The sequence below is a fragment of the Cydia pomonella genome, chromosome 4 (assembly GCF_033807575.1).
Source record: "Cydia pomonella isolate Wapato2018A chromosome 4, ilCydPomo1, whole genome shotgun sequence".
NCBI classification, from domain to species: Eukaryota; Metazoa; Arthropoda; class Insecta; order Lepidoptera; family Tortricidae; genus Cydia; species Cydia pomonella.
In genome coordinates, this window is record NC_084706.1 from 19,416,765 (window position 1) to 19,431,899 (window position 15,135).

The window sequence follows — 15,135 nt, forward strand, 5'->3', positions numbered from 1 at the left end:
TTGAAATGACATTCGAATATAAAGGTCACTTGAATGTTATTTTGTCTCACTCAGTGAGCAAAGTGCGATTTTGCTCACTGTTTTTAAGCAGCAAATTACCCTTGTTCGTGCTGCTGACGTGAAAATATCATTGTGAGTAGAACCCATTTTTTCCGTATCATATTTGAAGTCAAACATTACAAGTAAATTTTCATGCCTACCCAAGATGAGATAACGTGAAATATTGGTTACATGTCATTTTCCATTTTTCATCGAACTTTCTAGAAATATGAGGGAGTTAGCACCACAGGCACGTTCGCCTGAGTCTAGCAATGTAGGATAGTTACTGGATCAGTGGTGAAATATATTTTATCTCAAAAGTTTCATACATAAAGCAAAAGCAAGCCTGCTTTAAAATAAAATCAGGCCATGGCCAAGGGAAAAATTGCCGCCGCAAACATAAAATACATATTAAAAAACCTTTATTAGTAGTAATTACAAATGTTATTTGAGTTTATGTTCCCTTTATCTTACATAATATCGGTAGTCCGAGTCGCAAATGGCATAATATGTTAATATGTATCGCAGAAACATTTCTATCCAAACAATACTGTATGAACATCATTTTTACCTGGGTAGGTTCTTAAGTTACCGTTTGTGCCTTAGAGCGGAAAATTAATACCTCTTACAAACAATAATAAATCTTACAAACTCTAATAATTTCAATCAATACTATGCTACAGTATTATTAACGAGATATGCGAAAACTAACTAGGTATCACGAAAGTATTATATAATACAACAGTTGTATACCTATACACTACGTGTATACTTTTACCTAAAAGAGGCAATAAAGGCGAGTAGCATGAGTAACGATTTGAGCCGTAGACAAAGTCGAAGACAAAAATGGTTAAGAAAAACGCCACGAAGGCAGCTCTCGATCATTATTAACCGACTTCAAAAAAAGGAATACGTTATCAATTCAACCGTATTTTAAAAAAATCAAGTATTTGCATTAAAGAACGTGCCATTTGGCGGATCTGTTGATGTAGACCAAAACGGAACTCTCCTACGACGCGTATTTCACGTTTGGCGATTTGTTTTCTTCGCTAAGTTTGGTACGCAAGTAAGTTCTGAGGATAATTTTTGTCAAGTTCTAGTTCTGATGATGAGTTTCATAAGTTTATTGAGGGAACTTCTCAAATCTTGACAGGTCCAGACGTGGAAATTTGAAATTTGCTCGAAGTGCGAAACTTTTAAGTAACAGTGAAAGGAACAAGTCCTGTAGAAGTCATAACAAAAACTTAAAGCTAACAATGAAAAAATAAAATTAACCTAAAAATACGAAAAACCGACTACAACGAAAGAAAAATATTATGTATACCTTATACATGCTAGCAGCTAATAGTTATACTTGTAATTACTGATTAATAAATAATAATATCTCCAAATAACTAACGGACAGCTTTCTTTTCTTTTTATCGAATCGTACCAAGGTCGGCATTCGGTTCGATAGTGTGTTGTCCTTTTCAAGATTTGGCTTGGTACCGGCTTGAAACATATCATACGCTAGCGCAATTAAAAGGGTGTTATTTTATCAATTAGAAGTCATATAATATCTGTTTTAATTTTTGTTAATTCACAAAATAGTATTATGAAATAAGGATTCCCTAACAAAGGACACAACGTGACAGGTTTTTTTATAATTCGCCTTTAGTTCATTTATATGCAATGAAGTCCTTAACTGCATTTCAGTGGCGCACGTCTTCAAGTCCACAATAATACTCATTGATAACACGAGCACGCCGCGAACTTCAACATGTGACAAACTTACTTCCTCAAATAAAAAGCGAATAAAAAAAACACTTATCCCAATCGCGTAAAATTCAAATTAGCGTAATTCTACAGTACTCAAAAGTTGATTGCAAGATGTTACGAGATCGTTCTCGGCAATGCTACGAAAGGGCTTGTGCGTGGTGAGGACGATAATGTAGTTATGCCTTTTGGGTTGTAGGACGGAGCTGATGCAGGGCGCATGCGCTGTTGATACTGCAGTTGGTCTGCTAACCTGAAGCAGGCTGTTCCGGCTGGCAGTCGATAGCCAGTTCCCGAACGGGGTTGTCGCGCCTCCCTTCTATCCCCTGTCGCGTAGTACGAGTACGATTTCGATTTGTTTGGACAATATTTCCTAGGCTATTATAGTTTCGTGGTACGAAGTGAAATCAGTCATCTCAAGCAGTTGAATGCAGAATGCAGGTAAGTTAATACCTAATGAACTCTTAGGTATTTAAAAGTTTCAGCTAGTTTTTAATCTGACTTCTGAAACTTCTCCATATTTTTTATATAATGGTTTTTGAAGTTTTGCGGTCAAGTCTGTAAGTTTATGAAAATTGTATTGAACCTTTGTTTGTTTACGTTTAGAGTAAAAACAAACTTGTTATTAAATATTTTACATTTATTTGCTGAAATTTATAGTACCTACATCCTTGCATCTCTCATGTTTATATCCTTGCAACTCTCATGTTTTAGGTATTTCGTGGAAATATTGATCAATTTGGATTCACATTTCTTTTTGCGTCTAGTCATGAAATTTATTCGGTAACTTTTAAGTATTTCATTATTTTACTATTTTTGTAAAATCATGCCTTGAAGTATAAAATAATATAAACTGAAAATAGTAATTAAATGAAATATGTACTGTTTATCAACCATTAATATAAAATATTGTAACTCATATAATAATTAAGTTGATAGATTTAAATAATTATTATGTAGTTACCAATTAGTGAGTTATTCATTTACAAACCATAATATACTTACCTAAACCCTAATACGCGCGTTTTTGGTATACGATTCATAAATTATAAAATTAAATTCTTCAAAAATCTTTGACCTAATTTTTACTACACATCGGTCATAATTAAACTATCGAAGTTCAGTCGATTTTATATAAATATCATTTTCGGAGTAACGTTTAAATATTTAAACAAACTTTCTTTAGCTTATTGTGGGACCTAGTCAATTTGGTTAATATGTCCTATAACTATTATTGTATATTTATTTATTTAATTAAAACATTACGCACGCACGACGCACTCAATTATGATATGTTAAATAAAATTTTCCTAAGCTACGAACTTTTGCACTAAACAGAAATGTTAGATATTTTTTTGTATATTAAAGAATATTCTAACACAGATTGCCCTGGTCACTCTACAAACTGAAAACGATGAAAAATAGAAATACTACTCCTAAAAATACGTGTACCTCATTGGATTTGGAATGATCTATAAAAAACGTTTTTGAAGCGTTTATTAGCACACAAAAAATTTCAAAAGTTGTAGAAGTAAAAAGGCGGAAGAAAGAAAACATTTCCTTTTTCGCCAATACCTCAAAAAGTATTTATACTTAAAAAATAAAACAAAAAATATTACTCTGCTAATCCGCGAAAAGTCTATCAATCTAATCAATCACTGCCAATTCGTATTAAATATTAATATCATTTGTTTTATTAAGTATGAATTTCCGCAAAGTAACGCCTGATTATATTCATTATTTGAATAAAATATTGTAAAAAAGGAGGAAATTGTCAATAAAAAAGTCTCCACTTGCAGAACTGTATCTCCATTATTTATACTTTTTATTCATCGCTGAACCTAGCCCTCCGCGTCTCATTTTCAGGATATGTGCGCAGCGTGAAAAAGCGAGTACGTAACATAAATATTATTTAAAAGTTATTAAATTTATTTAATGACGCGATGTGTACATTAACTCCGGAACAAATATTTGTACACACAAATAAACGCCCTGACCAGGGCTCGAACTCGGAACCACCTGCTTCGTAGGCGGTGTCACTAGCGACTAGGCTAAATAGCCGTTAAAATTAAATATTGAAACAGGAAGTGATGGAAAAAAAATCGTCAATTAGCTTAGCTGGTCAGAGCAATTTGTAGTTGTTCTAAAAAGTCGCAAGTTCGAATCTTGTTTGACGCGGTGAATTTTTAATTTCTCTTTTAATAATAAAAAAAAAATCTTCAGCCGTGAATGTTACATAAACACTATATTACATATATAAAACATGGTGCTACTAGTGGTGATCTGTACTAGAAGACGATAAATATTATAGATAGATATTGATAAACACTTAAATACATAGAAAATATCCATAACACGGGAACAAATATTTGTGATAAACACACAAATGCCCTGACCAGGATTCGAACCCGGGACCTCCTGCTTCTTAGGTAGGCTAACTGACTAGGCTAAGAAGCCGTTACAATATGTTAGAGGATTAAAATATGTTGTAACAAAAACCGTGATAAATACGTGTGAGGTAAATTTTAAGCAACCAAACCAACAAGTACACGGTACTGAAAATATATGAGGAATTATCGGAATAATTGTTAAATAAAAAAATTGAAAACCACCCCTACGCAAAAAACCTAATAATTCACCCCCCCCCCCATCCTTAAAAAGTAAAAAATATTCCTTATAAATTTTTAACCTTAGAAGTCTGGACGGGTTTAAGATCAGAATGGATATTTATTTTTGTTTGTTACTTAGCGATACTCCGCCGCGTATTTAAATCTCAACAAAAAATCTATACAATTAATTTTTTACTTTTATAGAGTTGTTTTTTCAAGCTTTTTTTATTAAAAAATCCATTTCATGCCAAAAATGCCTTACATCATTTTAGAAAAGAGCTGATAGTCTTCAAATTGCTGGACCGATTTTCTTCAAACATAGATAAAAATCACCACAAGGAATCTTGCTTTCACGAAAAAAAATCTGCATCGAAGTCGGTTAATCCGTTTAAGAGTTACAATATCAAAGACAGACAGACACTTTGGCATCAAACTCATAATACCCCTCTTTTTGCGTCGAGGGTTAAAAACAGCGGTACAGCGTGTTCTGTGTTTAATATGTTAAATGTTTAAAATTCAGGATACCTGAAATATTTTGTTAAATATTTCAAGGCAGAAAAAATAAAACAATAAACATGAAATAATTTTCTTGATGATAAATATTAACTACGTGATTTATGCTGTGTATATTCAATTGACCTGTTAAGGAATTCCTAAGGATCGTTACCTTGCAGAAATGCAGAAAGAAACTCGTTAACCTTACCTTAGACTGCCCTGAAATTTTATCTGGCTTATCGTTTCGAGTTCCATCCAAGACGTCGAACTCGACACACAACTCTGTTTCAACTTTCTATGGTTCTAACGCCGTCTTATCACGGATCCCTCACTTGTATAACACCGAATTCTGCTCTGCCGATCCTTTTGTAGGGTAGTATAAATTTAAAAAGATATATATGCCGTTTTGCTCAGGGATAACGAAAATTAATATAAAATCCGTTTTATATTATTTTTGCCACTTGTTCTAATTCGTTCGTAAAATAAGAAAATAAGTACTTATATATTATAATAATAATATCTAAGTAGGCATATTATCACTTCTTCAAGCTATGTCACAGAATAACTAATAGTACTACCGTACAGAAAGTTCACTCCTTCACAAAAGTCAGATTTAGGTATAAAATTATACCTATACTCGCCGCCTGCAAGCAAAATCGAAACTTATAACCGCGCACAAACCGTGAATCTTCTTTGCGCACCGCAGTTTTATGACCCAGCTGTGAGTGCCGGCACAGGGTTGTCACTTGACAAGTTTTTGTACCTATACCTACTAATTATTTTCAAGGTAAATAATTATGTAGGAATTACAAACGTTGATTCTGTAAACATAAAATTTTTATCCGGAGATAGTATGTCTGATTCTCATCTCACGGAAATATATGTCGGTCAGTTCCTAATATTGTTTCTGGGCAACCAATATTCAATAAATTTAGGATGTCTATTTTAACTTTTACTAAGTAAGGACTCCGGGAACTAAATTAGGAAATGCGAACCGATCGGGCGCCGCCGCATTTACGCTTGCTTCCAAGACGACGCGCCATAATCATAGTCTAAGAGCTGGCAACTTAATTATGTTAATTGTTAAGTTAGTTTATTGGACCGATGGGCGTTTAACTGAGTATTTGTAACGAAATAAAATACAAATAGGTACAAAAATCTAATGTGTTTATTACAACATTATCTTTGAATTGTTTTACTTTTAAGTATTATTTAATTGATTTATCCCAAATTTAAAAGTTCGATTATTACATCTCAGAGTTGTAAATATACAATCTTAATAAATAGTCTGCAGGGAAACACGAATATGGCAATTACCTACGTAAATGAATCTCTTGCAGTAATTGAAATATTTCACTTCGAGGATTTCCGTGTAAATAGTGCTTAACATTGTGTGTAAATGCAATCCCTAATTTTTGAACGTACTCATTTATTTCCTGAGAAGGCACTCGGCGGCAAAATTTGTTCAACCTCTCGTGCTTCGAGGCCCTCACACGCTCAAAATTCCACTATTGGAACCACTCGCTACGCTCGTGGATCAATTTTGAAATCTTTCGCTGCCTCGGGTCTGAATATAATAACAAGAAGTTAAACAACAACTTTGCCCCCTTGTATAATAAATAACTATTTAACCACACCTATGCGAGGAAACTACAATTTGTTTTAATTGCAACAATTTTTATTACATGTAATAAATATTAATTATATGTAATATTTATTATTCAAAATAATCGTTTAAGTATTATTAGTCTATCCAACAAGCTAATCAACGCGTGAACAACAAATCAAAATCTAATTACGTTAACTCTCTAGATGATAAAATGCAACTTTACTCACTGTTTTTAAAGGGTAAAATCAGCCTATACGAGCGGGTGTGGTGAAAAATATGTTTTGTTGTGTGAATGTCGAAATTGTTGAAAAGAAAGTACGATTCGCGAAAAGGTCACTAGCTCTTAGACTATATCAATCATCAACCTACTTGACGACGTAATTATAGGTACCTTCTTGTTTAACATTTTGTGATACATTGTTGTTGATATATGTGTGTACGAGTACCTATAAGTTATTCATAAGGAATAATTTAGTAGGTGCTTAATAGACCTTACCCCTATTGAAAAATTCTTAGAAGTAGGTATTTACCTAGTCTAAGCTTAGGAATGCATAATTCATTTTAATTTGGTCTAAAGCGCTTTAGTTTTATGCAAACAAAACAAATCAAAATGTTATCGAATTTGATTAATGAGTATTTATGTCATGGTTTAAAGTTTAAATTCATCAAAATGACTTAACTTTCAATATCGTCCAGAATTTAATAAAATGTTATACCTGCTTCCTTGTTCTTCCGTTTATTCAGACATCAGTAAACAGAACAATATCTTTTATACGAATTAGATCGAGATTTAGGTTTCAAATCCATTGCGTATTTTCAAATTTGCGCGTGCGCCACGTGACACGACTATCGTGATCGTGCGAGCCGAGCGGCAGCCCACTGCTATACGCCTGCCCGGGAGGCGCGCCGGCCAAATATACCTAAACTGCGTAGTGACACCCCCGTGGCTATGTGTTGATGGGTACTAGGGAAATGCAATGCAATTTGTTATAGCTTTTTTTAAGGAGGTTCTTTGTAAATGTTAAAGTTTTTATTTCTTACTAATTCTATTATTAATAAGACTTCAGTTCAAATACTATGTTCAGGTATTTATTTGGATATATTTTGTGAAATTCTTGTTGATGACTGACTTGTAACTAATGCAAATAATGGTCTTTTGCCAAAAGTAAATCAAACTCGATTATTAATTAAGTACATATTTTACGACAGGTATGTATTTTTAAGGTTTCGAGCATTTGTGTGTTGTATATTGCACATTTTCGTTGTTTTTAAATTTTTTGTTATTTTACTTTGTTACATATTTCAATTTAATGGATGACTGGCATTGGCCTTCTTTTATGTAAGCATTTATATGTTTAGTTATATTTACGGCTGTTGTTATCCTGAATACCAATAAAACCTTTCATTATGCACCGACCACGTGGCACGCGACGCTGCCCCTGCTCGCCTTGTGGAATTTTTTCGCACCTTACTAAGACGATGTGGAATCAAACCCAATGGAATGAACTTCGGAGATTTTTTTTGACAGCGGTTATACAACTCCAACAAAATATACTGAAATCGAATTATAATATACACCATGGGTCCATATAACCAGACAGATTTTAAAGGTGGATTCTTGACCGCATTTAGAGACCAAAATATCATGGAAAGTTTTCTGAAAGTGGTCTTGTTTTAGAGATAATGACAAATCTTGAAATCAACTTGAAGGATAAGTAAATCGAAAATCCCCTGAAGGAGTTCGTCGATTAAACAGTATTCTGTCGGTTATTTAGTTAGTCAAGGAGAGAGAATCCGACTATTCAATTTCCATCATTTGTGCAGTAGTACCATTAACAAGTATCTTATCTTACCGCCTACACCTGACTATTGAAAAAAAAACAGTGGCACTCCGGGAATGCCGACAGAAGTGAAAACTGGAACAATTACGTGTGTATTTTTTGAATCATTTCTTAGCTTTAGCTTCAGCTTTAATATTTGGCAGACCGAGCTTTGCTCGAAAAAATATTAAAACTCAAAAATGCGTGTGTTCCCAGAGATACGATCTGGCTAGATTGATTTTTCGCCCCCGAAAACCCCCATATAGCAAATTTAAATATATATACAAGAAGTGCTCGTTTAAAGGTACACAACACACAAATCTCAACGGAATACTCACATCGTTTACGAGTCTATGGAAGGCGGTCAGTAAGAGCTCCAAATTAACTATGTTGCATAAGAACACAGAATACGTATTTCATACAGAGCGGACACGCTCCACCCCGCTCTGAATGGTATTACTCGTACCTCACCCCGCGAAGGCAGATACCTACTTTATATTATAAATCGTCGGCTGGGAATGTGAGAATACGTTTGTCATAACGATTTTTGAGAAATGATTTACTCATCGATTTTTGAGAAAAATCGATGAGTAAATGATTTCTAAAGTAAAAAAAAATAGGTATGCTAAAATTGACACTAAGTAATCGGTCTATTTTCTTTCTAAAATGTTGTGCCATATCCGGATTAAGGATAATTACACTTTGTTAAAAAAAAAATATCACAAGAATTGTGACATATCCAAAATTTTGTGCTATACATTGTACGTCTAACATTTACTCATCAAAAACTGATACTCGCATGGCAATATTTGATGATGCTTTTATTTCATGATTACAACTATATTAAAAATATTCGTATGGTACTATAAATAGTAAATGTATGTGCCTAAATGATAAACGAGTTCAATATTTCCTAAATATAAAACTTTTCGAAAAAAAATTTTTTTTTGCTCTCCTGCAAACCAATGTAAGTGGCGTATGGCACTAAACGTATTCTCACCCGACGAAATGAGAAAGTAACTCTGTCTCTCTGTTACCTACCTCTTCGCGTTTACACTGCCGAATATGCCGAACAGATTAAATACTAAATCTTCTCTCCCTCTGATTTTTTTTAAATACAGTTGCTGAAAAAGTGCTACTGTACGTAGCTGTTAAGCGTGCGGAAAGTTGAATTTCGCGAACTAGTGCTTTTTACTTTTCCACTTGTTCCAATTCATTACTATTTATTGATGAGTGTTAATGTTAGTTTCCTTTAAAAGTCGTAATCAACATAAAAACCTACTGTTAATGTAAAAATAATAAATATAAGCATATTTCATATTTTATTACTTACCACTTCATCATTATAACACGTTTATTTTTTAATTTACAATTGTTTCTGTCTTAAGGTGGTTCGACTAGGTTACCCAAAGCTTAAACCTCAGTAGATGGCGCCACAATTGCAAATTTTGAGTTTTAATTTTTTTGTGGAGTAGTCTTTGGTATTTCTATACTGTAAATTATGTTTAGCGCACTCTTTAAATAAATATTGAACTATTAAAACAAACATTGAACACTTCATTGTACAAAAACTACCCCTTAATGTCGACGGAATGTTTATTGACTCTATTTCTAACTATCACTCACACATTCAAACAGTCGTACTGGGATCCTTGTAGTAGACAATTTGGCACAGCGTGAGTAGGCTTCAATAGCGTTGCGGTATGTACGTGGAAATACATGCAAGAGGATGTGGGTTCGAGACTCATTAATTTTTTTTTTATTATCAGTATTATCAAGTACCTATTATTAATAAATTATTTTATGAGAAATATGAGCGTTTTTCCATAAAAATATTAAAAATCTGATTCTCACACATCATGATATTTTTGGGTTCTTCCAACTCATAATCACTAGCATAATCAATCCTCGTGCTATAAAAACCCGAAAATTTGTATTGAAATTTTGGTTTTACACTGAAATTTCTTTCACACTAAAATGTGACGTAATGATATGGATATTTTAGGATATCTTTTTTTAATGCTAGGGTGGAGAAGATTCTAAGTAGAATGAACCTAAGAAAGTCCAAATTTGTAAGTCAGATTTTCCGGTATTTTTTTCAAAAAAAACGCTGTTTTCCCTTACTGCCCAGCCTTTAAAAAAGTAGGTACTATTTTACAGTAGAATTAAAACCTTTTTTTACGATACATTTAATTAAATTACAGTGAGTTACAAAATTGCATGGCCTTCTTTTTATAACTATTATAAAAAGAAATGAGATATTTACCATGTTTGTTTATATTATTGATTTCCCGATATTTTGACACAACTAGAAGTTTCACACAATGCCTAGGGATAGAAAATTATTTATTTATTTTATTTATTGTCAATTTCATTCAACGGATCACATCATATCCAATTTATGTGTTTATGTATTGCATTGTTTTCTACCTAGTTGGTTATTAAATTCTGTTACTGCAATAATCTTTATCTACATAAAATATACCAACGAAAGTTTAATAAAGTATATATTATAAAATAATAAGTAAAATGAATTACACAAAATCAGGAATCACATATGACAATATCATTCAAAATCGCCTCCTCTGGCTTTGACACAGGCCCTGAAACGACGAGGCCAGTCATCAATAGCGGCACGCACGATTGTCATGTCTAATTCCGTCACTGTCTTAACTATGGCCCGCTTGAGGGAGTTAAGATTTGTGTGGGGTTTAGCACAGGCTTTCTCCTCAATAACCTGCTATATGGCATAATCCAGGGGGTTAAGGTCCGGGCTGGAGGACGGCCAGTCTTCGTGGGCAATAAAGTCAATTTTGTTCCTTCGAAACCAGGCTTGAGTTGTTTTTGCCTTATGTGCAGGAGCTGAGTCTTGTTCAAAGATCCATGGCTGGTTTTGAAATAGGGTGTGGCTTAAGGGCTTCACTATTGGTTCGAGAACGGTTTCCAGTTTCCGGTTTTCACACCTTTTTCACAGAAATGAATCTGTGTTAGCCCTGAGTATGACACACCCAAAATCATGTTTGACGGGTGCCCACATTTGTGCAACGCAATAGGGTTGTTTCCATCTACAAATCTTAGGGCATAATTGTATCCCAATAAATTCTTTTGGATTATAAGAACACGTTAAACTACTTTTAGGGGACCTGTAATGACCATATTTTTGTAAATATTAAATTTAAAATATCTTTTGGCACACGTCACGTGACCAAACTCGAAACGTCATTGAAGATTCTGATGACGTCACAACTCTCGGATTGACACTGTTGACAGTTAGGCGATTAACAACAAATGACAAATATCAGTTGACAGTTCGTATCTTCTACGTGTGTATGTAGTTATGTGTCAAACCATAAACTGTGACGTCACACAATTTTCAAAGAGCGTTTTGGGCGTGAAAGCATATGTCAAAATATATTTTGTTAATTTAACATATTTAAAGCCGTTTTTAGTATAATAGCTGAATTTTAAGGCAACTTTTGGTTAATATAGAAAGTAATACAAGCGTTTCAAAAAATTGGATTACGATTCTCTTTTAGGCCCCAATTCATTATAGATACGACGAGATAAGCGTTATGTGTGGTATATAATTATAGCTCACAAATCCACCACATTATGCCATTTTTTTTATTTTTTCGGTAGCATTTGTTTTAACGGGAATAAAGAGGTTGCAAATCGAGTAACAGAACTTCAGAACAGATATCATTTGATATTTACCAGTCGCTTTTCGGTGAAGGAAAACATCGTGAGGAAACTGGACTAATCCCAACAAGGCTTAGTTTTACCCTCTGGGTTGGAAGGTCAGATGGCAGTGGCTTTCGTAAAAACTAGTGCCTACGCCAAATCTTGGGATTAGTTGTCAAAGCGGACCCCAGGCTCCATTCAGCCGTGGCAATATGCTGGGACAACGCTAGGAAGAAAGAAAGAAATCGAGTAACAGAACTTAGTAACCAACTAGGTATAATAGTTATGATGTAAATGTCCATATCATGTTGGAGTCATATATTAGCCAACTAATTATTCAAGATCAATACACTTAGCTCCCTTAGGTATTCGCCTAAGTACAATCTCGGGCAAAATTGAGTTTTATAAAAATGAACTAGTGTCTAGGTCATATTTTCTATGAATTGGTCATTTTTGTAGACTCCAATTACAGTTACACTTTTCCTGGTTTTTCGCGGACCAGAATATCGATGATTTTTGTAACTTGATTTAGACGTCGCTATCATTTTCAATCCAAAAACACATAAAATCACAATTCAGAACATGCGGCAGCGTTGTTTTCTATCAAGTACGTCAAGCACCAGCCCCGGCTACCGGGAAAATCGAAATTCGTCAATTTCGGGCATTTTTCTCTGTCACTCTAATTACGTCTTAGTGAGAGTAAAAGAAAAAGATTCCCGCAATTTGCGAATTTAGGTTTTCGCGGTAGGCCCCCAGGTCCTGTCAAGTTTCAGCAGTGTTACCAGGCGAGCGGAAGAGAATTATCGTACTTGAGTGTCAATATTATTGTACCGTTGAAAAAAATATCGTACGCCAATCAAAAAGGCAGCCCCTAAAAATGTCTAGCAAAATAAGCTTAAATTTCCAATTAATAATAAAAAAAAGACAATTTTCGTCTAAATTGCGCAAAAAATCTGTTTATGTTTGTGTATTTTTGGGATAGACTCAAACGGTATACAGGAAATTGAGACATTTTAAACTTTAAACTTACACCAAGGAGCCGAACACCCAAAATATACTAATTTTAGCCTATTTCTGAGAGAAAGTGTCATATTTTGCTTCAAATTACTAGACTTTTAAGGTGGCATCATCCAAGGGCTGAAATTATAGTACTTTAGTGTACGATAATGCTCTTTGGAACATTATGTCATACCGGGGCCCAAATTATCGTACATGTACGACAATTATCGTACGCCTGGTCACACTGAGTGTCAGTGTCGACAGAGTCAGCTAAAAACGCGTCAAACATCGCAACGTCGCGCCGATGGCCGTCCGAAGCATGGAGTGGCAATGCCGCAATGTATTTGTACACGACATTTGTCACACACACATGAGTAAAATTTATAAAAATATAACGTTGATTATTGCATGATTTCTGTATGAAACAAAGTTTTTCTATTAATTTAGCGCAAATGAATATTCGAAAGTAGATAGATGCGCAACTATTTATGTAATAATATTGTGTAATTAATTAATAAATAGCGATTGTTTTTTGTATGAAAATCGAACCACCTTAAAGAACATGTATTTTTTCGCAACTGTATTAAAAAACGTCGTTCGATACACGTGCGGAAATGACATTCTTCTGCAGAAGTAATGACATACTTTTCGCACTAGCATCGAAATGTACTATTTGTTACCTTACATAAACAGATAATACATAGGTATTGTGATTCCAAAGGTATTAGTGTGAGCATCGTACGGTAAGACGCCACGACCATTACGTTACGTACTTAGATATAAAAATAACATGTATAAATAAATATAATGGGGACATTCTTACACAAATTGACTAACAATAAGTCTAGAGATGGGTACTGAGTACTTACTCAATATACCCTTTTATTTTTTAGAATGCTGGAAGGGGTATATAAACTTATAAATTTTAACTTATAAATTTGAAATATAGGTGTGTAAGATAACACTACTTCCAATACGGAATGATTACCCGATTGCTCGCTAGATGGCGCTAGCGTCGAGTTAGATCGCGCTGGCGTTAGTCTTTCAGAGTTTCATGGCATGTATTTGACATTAGTATGCAAACCGTTCGCTAGATGGCGGTGGCGTCGAGATAAAACGCGCAAGCGTTTGTTTTTCATAGAATAGTTAAATTCCAAGTTATTTTTTCTAATGATACATTTAATAGATGACACGGTTATGTTATGCGAAGTATTCCCTTACTTTGTACTTTCTTATTGGAGACGCTTGGAGATTTGATCGTACTGAAGTTGTTTGCTCCTAAATACTCTTTGTATACCGCTAGCGGTATTTTGAGTACTTTCGCAAAATTGTAAGAAATATAATATATATTTAAGGGGGGCACTCTATACGTGTAACTAATTGTCACAAAAAAGGAATTCAGAAACCATCGACTTGTTTCCAGGGACCGGAAAACCCGTTCATTTGCCTTACCCGTTCGAATGGGTAACCCCTTCATATGATAAGCTAATCGTTTGGGTAACCCGTTCAACCGGTTACCCAACAATAATGATAACCCGTATTATTCAGATTAACCTAATCGTAACAAGTGGTTACCGCTTACAGGAGCTGATTCGGTTTGTGTTTTGCGTGTACTAACCGGTAACCTTTCGGTTTAGGGTAAGCCTTACCCCTCTCCCGCGCCTTTCCCCCACCGCTGCGGCATCGCGGCAGAGATGGGCATTACGTAATTGATTCGATAGCTATATTGTAACTACCGACGTAAAAGTACTTTTCGTTAATGTTGACTTACTATATAGATGCTTATTTGTATCCGGTTTATAACAGGTTTTAGTAAGATGGCGGCCACACACTTTGTCATAAAAATCATCATTTTTAGGTTTTAGGGAGTTTCGAAAATGATGACAATTTTGGAATCCAAGATGGCGGCCATGCAGTCAGTCATAAAAGTCGTCATGTAAATCGGTTTTTAGGTTTATGGGAGTGCAGATTTCGAAAAAGATGACCATTTTGGAGTCCAAGATGGTGACCATGTACTATGTCATAAAAATCGTCATGGATGTCGTTTTATAGGTTTTAGGGAGTGCGGATTTCGAAAATCATGACTATTTTGGAATCCAAGATGGCGGCCATGCAATTTGTCATAAAA

The 15,135-nt window shown here is 34.4% G+C and overlaps 1 protein-coding gene across 1 annotated transcript in view; it reads left to right on the plus strand.

The window, feature by feature from the left end:
• The first annotated feature begins 1,507 nt into the window (after positions 1 to 1,507).
• The window catches only part of LOC133517437 (protein O-mannosyl-transferase TMTC1-like), a 197,175-nt gene continuing 183,547 nt past the window's right edge, over positions 1,508 to 15,135 (plus strand). The window contains exon 1 of the mRNA XM_061850755.1: positions 1,508 to 2,235. The gene's annotated coding sequence lies outside the window, so the exon portion shown is untranslated. The remainder of the gene's footprint in view (positions 2,236 to 15,135) is intronic.